This window comes from Hemiscyllium ocellatum, chromosome 6 (genome assembly GCF_020745735.1).
Source record: "Hemiscyllium ocellatum isolate sHemOce1 chromosome 6, sHemOce1.pat.X.cur, whole genome shotgun sequence".
Classification (NCBI taxonomy): Eukaryota; Metazoa; Chordata; class Chondrichthyes; order Orectolobiformes; family Hemiscylliidae; genus Hemiscyllium; species Hemiscyllium ocellatum.
The window spans coordinates 98,145,942-98,159,644 of NC_083406.1; the positions used below are offsets into that span (position 1 = coordinate 98,145,942).

Genomic DNA, 13,703 nt, shown 5'->3' on the forward strand with positions numbered 1-13,703 from the left:
ATCACTACTTCTTTTTCCATCTATTATATTCCTAGTTTACTTTTCTCTTTAATCCTTTTGTCATAACGCCTCCTTTCATTTATCCTTCTCCACCTCTTTGCCTTCCCAAATTTCCCTACTAAGTTTCCTTCCCAACTCAATTTCCCCAATTCAAGATTTGATTCCCTGTTTGACGCATACACAGATTCTCTCTGAGTCTTTTGTAATGCTGCAGAACAACAAACTGAAATACTGGCTACTACCTTATTACAAGCAACAAACCCCAACTGTCAATGCTACTCTTTCTCCGTCCTTACCACCCAGTGTGCTTAGTGAGGACTATTCTTACCACTGTACTTCCTGTTTATTCTGACCTTTGAACTCTAGCAATTGCTTCCACTCCAGAATGCTCATTCACCTGAGGCAGTCCTTGGTGATTGCATTCTTTCTCTTCGGCAGTTCTTCAGGACTGAGAATGGTCCTGAGGTGCTTAAATCATCTGATACTCAATCTACACATTTTTCTATGTCAAAATATACTTTAATCATAAAAATAGATCTTTTGTATACATAAATAGTCACAAATGCAGTTCAGTTCTGTACAATAGCATATCAAGGAAATTAACAAACATTGGAGTTTGACCCTATCCAAACAAACCAAAGGCATCTCTTTCTTGTACAAGATTACATTTACATGCATTTGAGGCACTGTTGGGGGTCAGATAACTAAACTGACCCCCATTTAACTTCAGCAGGAAGACCTCAGACAGTGTTTTTTTTTCCACATTGCGCCTTGGTGACAGCTGCCTCAAGCTTTAGTGTGTCCCTCAGCACACTGTCCTCAATCTTGGAATGTCCTCCAGGCTTCCTTTGCAGAGGCTCTTTTCAGAAGGAAACATGTGACAATCTCTTACCCGTTCAGAGTTGCTTCAAGGGCAGCGTGCGGTGGTGTGGACCAACCAGGCAAACAAGAAGGATTTCGCAGGGGTTTCTCACCACCAGCCAAGCAATGTCTTGGTGCTTGTTGGAAAGTTCTGGTGATGAGACATTCTGGTCAATGACTTCAACTGTCTGCTCAGGGAACTACATGACAAGATCCACCCTCTCCTTTTCTGCAGGCTGTTCCTGATGGACTTCTGATCAAAGCTGTTTTTCTTTGCAAATTTCTTCCATGACGGACAGATGATACATAACAGTCCAACTACTTGAAGTGTTCCACATCAAAGAGGCCAGTCCCATCCCTTACAAAATCGAGGACAGGTAGAACCTCAGTACGTAGTGACACTTGGTATTGGTCTACTGAGGGTCTGTGCACAGCGCAGCCGCACACAAATGTGGCCATCTGGGATGACAATAATGTTGGATACGTTCTTCCTCCCCTTAGTTAGAGTTTTGTACATGGAGTTCCTGCAGACACGGCCCATCCTCGACTTCCAGATGAAGTGAAAAATGACTCTGGTGATTGCAATGTGCAGTTTCGGGGAATTGGCCAGACCTACGCTACATACAACAACAGAGTGCCTCACACCTGATGACCAGGTTTTTACTGGCAATGGAGAGGGAACGATGCTTCCAAAAGACATGCTTCTGCCTCACCTTAGCGATGAACCTCCCAAGATTTTGTGCATGGCCTCTCCAAATTATATTCCCAGATTTCAGGTAATCTTTCCTAAAGGTGAAGGGGATAAAGGATCAGTTGGCTCAGTTCCCAAAAAACATGGACTTGCTGTTGCCTAGATTTATCCTTGTCTCCCAAGGCAGGGAACTCATCGCAGATGCTCGTGAATCTGCGCACTGACAATAGATCCGAGCAGAAAATGGCGGCGTCATCCACATACAGGGAGGCTTTGACCTGCAGGCCTCCGCTGGCTGGAATCGTCACCCTTGTTGGGATTGCATCCTTCCTGATGGACTCTGCAAAAGGCTCTATATATCAGACAATGAAGGAAAGAGAAATCGGGCAGCCCTGCCTGAATCCGGATCTGTTTAGGAATCTTTGATTCCCACCCATTGATTGAGACTGTGCTAACAATGTTGGTGTAGAGCAGTGGGATCCAGTTGCAGATTCCCTCCCCAAAGCCCATTTGGTGCAGAGTGGTAAGGTAATGATGGGTGAATACCTATCGCTACCTCACCACTCCGGTCCTCTCCCCACCCATAACCCTTCCCCCTGCCTTTCTCTTTATCTGCAGCTTCCCCTACCCCCACCTTCATTCCTGAGGAAGGTTTATACCCGAAACATCAATTTCTCCAGCTCTGATGCTGCCGGCTTGCTGTGCTCTTCCAGCCTCCTGCTTGTCTACTTTAGATTCCAGCATCTGCAGGTTTTATTGGTCTCTAATGCACGTTGTCAGCTGACTAACTTACAATGGAAGTTGCTCTGGGCACGGGGAGGATGTATTTGAGACCATATTATAATTCTTTGCTGGAAACTGCAGATTTATAGATTGCTGGTCTGCACATAAAGTTTGTTTGCTTTATTTTCTCACAATCAAACAACCAACTAAAATAAATTTTAACTGTCTGTCTAGTACAAACCAGGTGGTAGTGAACCCAAAATGGCAGTAGTGATCTTAATAGGGCATCACAAATCTTTGTGGCATAATGATGTTAATCCTCTTTTTCCATTGGATATCACCCAGTGCCCAGTAGTGATGAACCTCATTGTGAATTTCATTTCTGTGCCTCCAGTTCATTCCCAGCACTCACTATAGACCTATGTGCCAGTTATGCCAATTAGCAGAGCTTCTTTGCCTCAAGCTGGTGACTGATGCTCTCTTCAGGAAGGGACAGCCAACAAACTCATTATTGCTGTCAGAGGTGGTTTGAGAGAGGCTTCCTAACCACTGCTGAATGTCCAGATGTTAAGGTGTAATTGATTGCATGCATATGGCCATAAAGATTCCCACAGGCCAACCAGTAGCCTTTATCCCTTCAATACCTGACGCACCTGTAGCCACCTGCTACTAATGTAACTACGCACTCAGTACCCAAGAAGCAGCCTGAGCGCCTACAAACTCAAGCCTTCCTCAGACGGAAACATTTCATTTCCCACCACATACCTTCAAGGCTGGATTCTTGTTGACAAGTGCTGTCTGTTAAAGAGATGGCTATTGACTTCATTGAGATGAACCTAGAATGGAAGGAGAGTACAATACATAAACCTGGCTGTGAAGTAATCCAGACCATAAAATTTAGGAGCAGTAGGCAATTAAGTCTGCTCCTCTTTCAATGAGATCATGGCTGATTTGATAACACTCTACCTCCACTTTCCTGTCTTTTCCCCATACCTCTTGATTCCATCACTGATTAAAAATCTGTCTCAACTTTGAGTATACTTAACGAACCAACCTTGACAGCTCTGGGCAGTCAACAATTCCACAGATTCACTACCCTCTGACAGACGGAATTCCTCCTCATCTCTGTCTTAAATGAGTAACTCTTTACTCTTAGATTATGCTCTCTGGTCTTTGACTTTCCCACAAAGGGAAACAACCTCTCTACATCAATCTTGTCAAGCACCCTAAGAATCCTATACACTTCAATCACTCCTCGTTCTTCTAAACGCCATTCATTTTAAGCCCAACCTACTCAACTTCTCATAAGAAAATCCCTCCATATCCAGAATCAACCTCATTAATTGCCTCTAATGCTAGTATTTCCTTCGGTAAAGGGATTGAAACAATTCACAATAGTCCAGCTGTGGTCAGGCTAGTGACTTGTATAGTTTTATCAAAACTTACCCAGTTTTATACACCATTCCCATTGAAATAAAGGCCAACAATCCATTTTCCTTCTCTGCCATCTGCTGATTGATGTTAGCTCTTCGTGATTCATGCATGAGGAATCACAGATTCATTTTTCCGCAATCTCTCCATTTAAATCATATTCAGCTCTTCTTCCTGTCAAAGTACATAATCTCACATTTTCCCCACGTTGCATTCCACACGCCAGGTTTTTTGCCCACTGACTTATCCCTCTGTAGTCTTATTGTTTCATCCTCACAGTTTGCCTTCCAAAATATTTTTGTGTCGTCCACACACTTGGTGATTGTACGCCATCAAAGTAATTAATTATAGCCTTACAGCACACTTAAGTCACCACCAAACAGAGTGTACATCTTCTGAAATTTCTATTTAGGTATCTAGCGTTTTGTTGGAGCACTTCAATATATCTCCGTAACAGATTCTAAGTCATGATGGTCCACTATACTTTACATAATCTGGCACTACATATGAAGGAGGTTCTAGCCGAAGCAGATATAGTGGTGTGTGTAGCATTGTAAGTCAAGGAGGATGATAAGAAGGCTGATAACTGTGGCCTCTCTGCACCCTGAACGACATGAGGAGTGCAGAGAGGCTCCAGTGAAATTGGTGGTGGCGAAGACACCCATACTTATAAATTTGAGATGATCCTTTCTGGGTCATCCTTCCAATCAAATAGAAGTGGCAGACAGAGTTTAATTCCGATAAATGTAAGGTGCTGCATTTTGAAAAGGCAAATCAAGGAAGGATTTATACACTTAACAGTCATGTCCTAGAGGGTGCTGCTGAACAAAGAGATCTTGGAGTGCAGGTTCATAATTCCTTGAAAATGGAATCAAAGATTGATAGAATAGTGAAGAAGGCGTTTGGTATGCTTTCCATGATTGGTCAGAGCATTTTAGTATAGGTGTTGGGAGGTTATTTTGCAGTTGTACAGGGCATTTGGTTAGGCCACTTTTGGAGTACTGTGTGCAATTCTGGTCTCCCCCCTATAGGAAGGATATTTTATGTGCAATTCTGGTCTCCTGTTTTGAACCTTGTATGGAATGAGCTGCCAGAGGAAGTGGTGGAGGCTGGTACGACTACAATATTTAAAGTGCATCTGGATGAGTATATGAATAGGAAGGGTTTAGAGTGGGACAAGTGCCGGCAATTGGGACTAGATTTGTTTAGGATATCTGATCAACATGGACGAATTGGACTGAGGGGTCTGTTCCCGTGCTGTACATCTCTATGACTTTTTATATTTCAGTATTGCCATTTACTTCAGCTTTATGTGACATCACCACTGTGCGAAACAAGATCAATTTAAAACAGATCCAAGGGGAACTGAGTCATGAGCAACAATAGAGTTGCATTCATTCATAATGTGTAACCTCGTGGTCCAAGCATTACCCCACTCTAATATTACCATCGAGCCAGGGGATCAACCTTCGTTCAATGAAGACTGCAGGAGCAGATGTCAGGATTACCTTAAAATGAGATGTCAACCTGATGAAGCTACAAAATAAGTTGACTACATGCCACACATATAAATAGTATGTTAAAACTGGATCCCTAAAGCAATGATCCGATCAAAGCTCCTGTAATCCTGCCACATGCAGTTATAAATCATGATAAATGATTAACTAAGCACGATGTGGTTCTGATGTTGGACTGGTGTGTACAAAGTTAAAAATCACAACACCAGCTTTTAGTGCAACAGAATTAAAAATCTCACAACACCAGGTTATAGTCCAACAGATTTCATTGGAAGCACAGGCTTTCGGATCGCTGCTCCTTCATCAGGTGGTTGTCGACCACCTGAAAAAGGAGCAGCGCTCTGAAAGCTAGTGCTTCCCAATTAAACCTGTTCGAATATAACCTGGTGTTGTGTGATTTTTAACTTTGTACACCCCAGTCCAACACTGGCATCTACAAATCATTAGTCCAACTAGTCTATTTGGAAACACTAGCTTTCAGAGCGCTGCTCCTTCATCAGGTATCTAGTGGGGCAGGATCAGAAGACACAGAATTTATAGCGAAAGATCACAGTGTTATGCAATTAAAATGATATATTGAACAAACCTAGATTGCTGTTAAGTTTTTCATCTCATAGAATGGGTTGCAGGTTTCAGTTCATTAATATGTTAATCCCAGAATTTCTTTTAAGTCACATTCTCGAGATAACTTGAAGTTTTATTTAAAAAAACTGACATCTCGGGTCAGACGATGTATTAAAGGTGTGAGGTTAGAGTCTGTCTGTATTCCAATCTTGAGTTAGACTGGTTCTGTTTCCAGAATAGGATTTTATAAAATGTTATATGGATTGACTGCCTGCAGATTGTGTGTTTTTTGAGCAAAAATAGAATGTACATGCAAATACAATTCTGTAAACATAAATTGACCCTATAGACTTGTATGTGTGTGTGTGTGTGTGTGTGTGTATACGTGTAGTGGGGTCACCTGTAGTGTTACATGAAACCAAGGCCATCCTCATGGGTACCGAACGTGTCTATCAGCCTCTTCTCAGCCACTTTATGATGCTGCATATCCCAAAGTCTGCCTTGGAGGATGGTTACCTGAAGATCAGAGGCCGAATGTCCCTGACAACTGAAATGCTCCCCGATTGGGAGGGATGGTCCCTGTCTGGCGATTGTTGCGCGGTATCCATTCATCCGTTGTTATAGCGTCTGATTTGGTCTCACCAATGTACATGCGTCAGGGTATCTTGCCTGCAGCGTATGAGATAGACAACATTGGCCAAGTCACATGAGTACCTGCTGTGTACATGGTGGGTGGTGACTCCACATATAATGATAATATCCATGTCGACATTCTGACACGTCTTGCAGTGGTTGCCATGACAGGGTTGTACAGTGTTGTGGTCAATGTTGTCCTGAAGGCTGGGCAGTTTGCTGCAAACAATAGTCTGTTTAAGATTTGATGGTTGTTTAAAGGTGAGAAGTGGAGGTGGAGGGAAGGTCTTGGCGAGGTACTCACCCTCATTGATAATGTGTTGCAGGCTGCAAAGACCATGGTGTAGTTTCTCTGCTCCTGGGAAGTACTGGACAACGAAGGGTATCCTATCAGTTGGAACGTGTGTCTATCTCCTGAGGAGGTCATTATGGTTTCTTGCTGTGGCACATTGGAACTGGCAATCTATGTGTTGAGCATCTTTAAATGTTCTCTGAGGAGGGCAAACTTGGGTTGATTAATTAATACCAACGCTACATTCCCAGCTGAGAAAGATGTGTGGTATCATCCCACTCTAGGGTCTCATCGTGGGGTGGGGACTGTGCAGTGTATCAGTGACTGTAGTTATATCGATGTGTGTGTGTGTCTCTCTCTCTCTTCGCTTAAGTGGGCGGCACGGTGGTACAGTGGTTAGCACTGCTGCCTCACAGCGCCAGAGACCCGGGTTCAATTCCCGCCTCAGGTGACTGACTGTGTGGAGTTTGCACGTTCTCCCCGTCTGCGTGGGTTTCCTCCGGGTGCTCCGGTTTCCTCCAACAGTCCAAAGATGTGCGGGTCAGGTGAATTTGCCATGCTAAATTGCCCGTAGTGTTAGGTAAGGGGTAAATGTAGGGGTATGGGTGGGTTGCGCTTCGGCGGGTCACTGTGGACTTGTTGGGCCGAAGGGCCTGTTTCCACACTGTAAGTAATCTAATCTAATCTGAATGAAGAATGGTTGTCAAAGGTGAAAATGTTTTGGTCAAGAGTGAAGCAAATGAATTGGTAGAGTGTTTGCGTGAGTGTGACGGAGTGTGAGAGGCTGTGTGCGTGGGTGTGAGTGTGGTGGGTGGGTGTATGTATGTGTATCTGAGAGATAACGTGTATGAGAGAGGGTTTATGTGAGTATATAAGAGTGTGTGTAGTCTAGTGGGGTCACCTGTAGTGTGAGATGAACCCAAGGTCTGGTTGAGGCCATCCTCATAGGTACCGAACTTGGCTATCTGCTCGGCCACTCTACATTGTTGCATATCCAGAAGAAGGATGGTCACCTGAAGATCCGAGGCTGAATGTCCCTGACCACTGAAGTGTTCCCCAACTGGGAACTCTCACACCCTCGCACACACCATCTCAAAGGCTTATACTTCATCACACACTCTCACACACACTCTATCAACCATGCACACATGAAAACACATACTCTCACGTGCTCTCTCTCTTTTTGCCCTCCCCTCCTCACATGCGCACAAACACGTGCACACACACACACACAAATTATGGGGTAAATTTGCATTTGCAGAATTGTTTTTGCAGATACAGTATATTTTTGCTCAAAAAGCACACAAACTGCAGGCAGTCAATCCATACAATATTTTATAAATTCCTACTTTGGAAATGAAACTAGTCTAACTCAAGACTGGGATACAGACACTCTCTAATCTCACACCATTAATACATTGTCTGAGCTGCAATGTCACCTTATCGAGTTTGAGAAGATTTGTAGCTCAGGTTGAGGTTTTGGATGTAGATTTGCTCACTGAAGGTTCGTTTTCAGACATTCCATCACCATACTAGGTAACATCTTCAGTGAGCCTCTGGATGAAGTATGGGTGGTGTAGCCCGCTTTCTATTTACATTTGGATTTCCTTGGGATGGGTTGGGACAACACACCCATCCTAGGACAAGCCAAACAGAGACATGCATGAGAATTCCCAGAAGCATGGCATTCCAACCGGAACTCCTATCAACAAACAAATTGGATCCCATTCACCACCCCCTGAGAAAATTAACAGGAAATGAAGTCACCACAGGAAATGACACCACCAACCCAAGGAAACCCAAACATATAAATAGAAAGCGGGCTACACAACCAGTGCTTCATCCAGAGGCTCACCGAAGGCGCTACCCAGTATGGTGCCAAAATGTCTGAAAATGAACCTTTCAGCTCAGCAAGCAAACCTACCTCCAGAACCTCAACTTATCTTGAGAATGTCATAGCGATGTACAACATGGAAACAGACCCTTCAGTCCAACTCGTTCATGCCGACCGGATATCCTAACCTAATCTAGTCCCATTTGCCAGCAATTAGCCCATATTCCACACCCTCCTATTCACATACCCATCCAGATGCCTTTTAAATACTGTAATTATACCAGCCTTGACAACTTCCTCTGGCAGCTCATTCCATACATGTACCACCCTCTGTGTGAAAAAACTGCCCTTTCGGTCCCTTTTATAACTTTCCTCTCTCACCCTAAACCTATGCCCTCTATTTCTGGACTCCCCACCCCAGGGAAAAGACCTTGTCTATTTATCCTATCCATGCCCCTCATGATTTTATAAACCTCTCAGGTCACCCCTCAGCTTCCTAATGCTAAAGGGAAAACAGCCTCAGCCTATTCAGCCCCTCCCTATAGCTCAAATCCTCCAACTCTGGTAACATCCTTATAAATCTTTTCTAAACCCTTTCATGTTTCATAACATTCTTCTGATAGGAAGGAGACCAGAATTGCATGCAATATTCCATCAGTGGCCTAACCAATGTCCTGTACAGCTTCAACATGACTTCCCAACTCCTGTATTCAATACTCTGACCAATAAAGGAGAGCATGCCAAATGCCTTCTTCACTATCCTGTCTATCTGCAACTCTACTTTCAAGGAACTATGAATCTGCACTCCTAGGTCCCTTTGTTCAGCAACACTCCCCAGGACCTTACCATTAAGTATATAATTCCTGCTCTGATTTGCTTTTCCAAAATGCAGCACCTCACATTTATCTAAATTAAACTCCATTTCCCACTCATCAGCCCATTGGTCTGTCTGATCAAGATCCCATTGTCTTCTGAGCTAACCTTCTTGACTTAAAAGAAATCCTGGGATTTACATATTAATGAATCAAAACCTGCAACCCCTTCTAAAAGATGAAAGACAGTCTAGGTTTGTTCAGTATATCATTTTAATTGCATGAAACTGTGATCTTTTGTTGTAAATTCTGTGTCTTATGATTCTGCCCCACTAGATACCTGATGAAGTTAGGTGCCTGGAGTGCGCTACTGGGGAGGTGGTAGAACCAGATATGATAGCAGTGTTAAAGAAGCACTAAGAGACATGATTAGGCAAGGGATAGAGGGGGTATGGACCAGAGGCAGGCAGATGGAATTGATTTAGAATGGCATTGTGGTTGTCCCAGATATGTACTAAAGAACCTGTTCCTATGCTGTACTGTTCAACGTTGTATGCCTTCTTGATTCACTGGTGCACATGAAAGAATGAATGAAAATTACACCTCTCGTAGCATAGCCAGCTAAGGGAGGGAATAGATGGGAGACCATGCACGCGGGAATCACTGGATGTCTCAACATGCTTGACAGCGCTCCGAAAGCTACTGCTGCCAAATAAACCTGTTGGACTCTAACCCGGTGTTGTGCGATTTTTAACTTTGTCCACCCCAGTCCAACACCAGCTCCTGCAAATCATGAATATAAGTTCGCATGCAAACCATCCCTCAGTTGAAACGTTCCAAGCTCCGGAAGGACGTTAAATCAAATCATACCATGTGCAATCAAACAGGAGATCTCGCTGTACTCTTTGTGTAAACGATGGTAATTACTGTCTCTTCTGATATTAACTATTTACCATGCAGAGAGCAGGTTCCTAATCCATTGCAGTTGAAAGCTGATGATATGCTCAGAACGAGGTGGCGGTGACGAGTGAAACAATTGTAGGGATACAGATGTTTTACCTTAACTACTTAAAGCTAAACTACTAAGTAGGTAAGGAGTTGTGGGAGATCAGTTGTGCCTCACCTTATTCATTGTGCCTTCTGTGCAAAATGAGAGATGGTAGCTGGGAGGTTGCTCTCGATTATTATTTATTTGCGAAAGCAGAAACTTCCTCGGACTGACCATGTTTGCATAGAAAGCAGTAGATGACCCAGAGCATGAGGGTAATGGCCTATAAATAATTAGTTTTCCTTGAGGTGGCCCGGCGGCTGCTTGCAGGAGGCTCTGAGTACAGCTCTCCTTTCCCATTGAAATCCTCACCGAGCTTCTCAGCTTGTGTATTAGAACCACCCCCCGGCTCCTTCAAAACATGCTGAAGGGGGTCAGCAATCCACCATGCTGTATCTCTCGAAATCCGCATCAATTTGAGATTAATCCAAAACACAGATTGCACTTTTCTCCCCTTTCACTTCCCTCCCCCCTTCAGAAAGGAGTAGTTTGAAATGTAACTTAGTTTTTGTATATGTGATTTATCCCGTGTAGTTCTATTCCCTGGATGTACTGTGTCTTGGCTCAATTGATATGATATGGGCTGGGGCTGGGGGAGGGGGAGGCATTAGCCTAAGGTATTGGAAGCAGGGAGAGAGTTGATCCCTTTTCCCCCCGTCTGAAGTTTTATTTTTGGAAATGCATTCTGACGGCGCATGATGCAAGAGCGGAGGAGGTAAGCGGAAGTTTATATAGAGAGAGAGCATTGCTACGGTGGAGCTGATAGGATTTCATGCTGTTGGATGATCGTCCCCACAAAGTTAAGAAAGGAAGCGAGTGGGGCGGAGCACGGGTTGTTTCCAACTACCAACTGTACTGGCTGGAAGGCAATCTGGACATGTGAGGCTGACACGCGTGTAGATACCAGTGTTGTGCTGTGACCGCCTTCATAAATTATGTTACGACCTGCTGCTTTCTAGTTTCCCGAAGAAACTGATGGTAAGGATTTTCCATGGAATCTTGCCTTTATTTCTTAGATGTAATGCTTGTGGTGACTTTTTTTTTGCTGGTTAACTTTTGTGAAGTTGGAAACTGTTGCCAAACTGTGGATCTTAAATATAAAATGATCAAAAGAGTGATGGCGGGGTCACTTTTTGGATGGAGTAGGTGTCATGTTGTTTGTGAAGTTTAATTTTAGTTTTGAAAGGACGGCTTCCTTTCGGCTATATTGGCCACGAGGCCAGCGTCTTCCAGTGTACATTTTTGACTAGAATTTTTTATTTTCCCCCGTGGAGGGCGCTGGTAGTTTTATTTTGCTCTGTTTAGAATTTGCCCTCAGTATTTTAATGGCTTGTCCCTGCCCCACACTATCGCAGTACAGTCAGCCCTGTTAATTACCAGTTACTTGGTAGACGGTAAACAAGAGCAGTCCAGGATAACTTTGTATTTGATTTTAATTCCGGAGGGAAATAGTTTTTTGCCCATCTTGCTATTGTCATCTGCTTGTTGTGTCTTAGCTAATTTATTGGAGTTCCTTGAAACAGTAACCAGCAAAATGGATAAATTGGAACCTGTAGTTGTGCTGGACTTGGATTTCCAAAAGACATTCAGTAATACACCAAGCATATATGTAGGCAGTAGCATGCATGACAAAGGATTGGTTAACTAGTGGATCGCCATGGGGATCTTGCTGAGGCCATAACTGGTGTGCAATATATAACAATGACTTTATTAAAGGGATCAAATGCACTATTACTAAATCCACTGATGATGAATAGTCCAGGGCTCTTGTGGCCCAGTAGTAATGTCACTTCCTCTGAGCCAGGATCTCTGGGGTCAGGTCCCACTTGTTCTAGAGGCGTGTAATCGTAATGCTGAACAGGCTAGTTTAAAAAAAAGGGATTTTAGTTTGTCTACAGCCATACTAGCCTGAAAACAACTGATCTTGGAAGTTAAGCAGACTTGGACCCGGTTAGTACTTGAATGGGAGACAGCCTGGGAATAGCAGGCTTTGAGGGCTCTTGTGGAGCAGTGATAGTCCCTCTTAATTAGGCCCAGGTTCAAGTCCCACCTATCCCAGGGAAGTGCGATAACATCGAAACAGATTGATTAGGAAATATTTAGAAAGTCTGTCAGGAAAATAAGTTGTCAAGAAGAAGAATCTACAAAGGGATATGGATAGTTTGAATGAGTGGAGAAAAAGTAATTGAAGTTACAGGGTGGAAAAAAATTAACTTTTTCTATTTTGACAGAAAGAATAGAAAAACAGTATTATTTTATGGAAGAGAGACTGCAGAACTGTGTACCAGAGATTTCTGGGTGTCCTTGTGCATAAACCATCAAATGTTCATATGTAGGTATAGAAGCAATGAGGGAGTGAAATGGAATGTTGATGTTTATTCAAGGGGACTGGAATATAAAAATACAGCAGTGTTACTACAACTGTTCACGGCTTTAGTAAGACCACATCCAAAGTATCTTGTACAGTTTTGGTCTCCTTACTTGGGACATCAATGCATTAAAAGCAGTTCAGAGAAACTTTCTTTCATCCCATGAATCAATGAAGGAATAGGGTTCATAAGGAAAGTGTGATCATGTTGGGCCTTTGGGTATTTGGAATTTGGAAGAATGAGAGTTGATCTTATTGGAATATATAAAATCTTGAGAGGCTCGACAGTCTGGATTCTGAGAGGATATTTCACCTTGTTGGGGAGTCCAGAATGAATTTTAAAAGTTGGGTGTGTCTCATTTGTGATTGGGATGAGAATTTCTTTTACTCATGGCAAGTCATTTGTGATTGAAATTCTCCAGAGAGTTAGACTCGTGTTTGATCACCAGGAAAGTCAAAGGTGAAGGTGGACCGATAGAAAAATGATTAGATTAGATTACATTGGATTACTTAGTGTGGAAACAGGCCCTTCGTCCCAACAAGTCCACACCGACCCGCCGAAGCGCAACCCACCCATACCTCTACATTTGCCCCTTACCTAACACTATGGGCAATTTAGCATGGCCAATTCACCTGACCTGCACATCTTTGGACTGTGGGAGGAAACAGGAGCACCCAGAGGAAACCCACGCAGACACGGGGAGAACGTGCAAACTCCACACAGTCAGTCACCTGAGGCGGGAATTGAACCTGGGTCTCTGGCGTTGTGAGGCAGCAGTGCTAATCACTGTGCCACCGTGCTGCCAAGAGAGAGAGAGACCCACCCCACGATGAGACCCTAGAGTGGGATGATACCACACATCTTTCTCAGCTGGGAATGTGGCATTGGTGTTAATTAATCAACCCAAGTTTGCCCTCCTCAGAGAACA

The 13,703-nt window shown here is 43.5% G+C and overlaps 1 protein-coding gene across 2 annotated transcripts in view; it reads left to right on the forward strand.

Moving 5' to 3' along the window:
- The first annotated feature begins 10,377 nt into the window (after nt 1-10,377).
- The window catches only part of LOC132816826 (mitochondrial ornithine transporter 1-like), a 36,844-nt gene continuing 33,518 nt past the window's right edge, over nt 10,378-13,703 (forward strand). The window contains exon 1 of one of the 2 annotated variants that reach the window (XM_060826796.1): nt 10,378-10,448. The gene's annotated coding sequence lies outside the window, so the exon portion shown is untranslated. Of the gene's footprint in view, nt 10,449-11,146; nt 11,385-13,703 lie in introns of those variants that run through there. The other variant, XM_060826794.1, reaches the window with a different exon arrangement.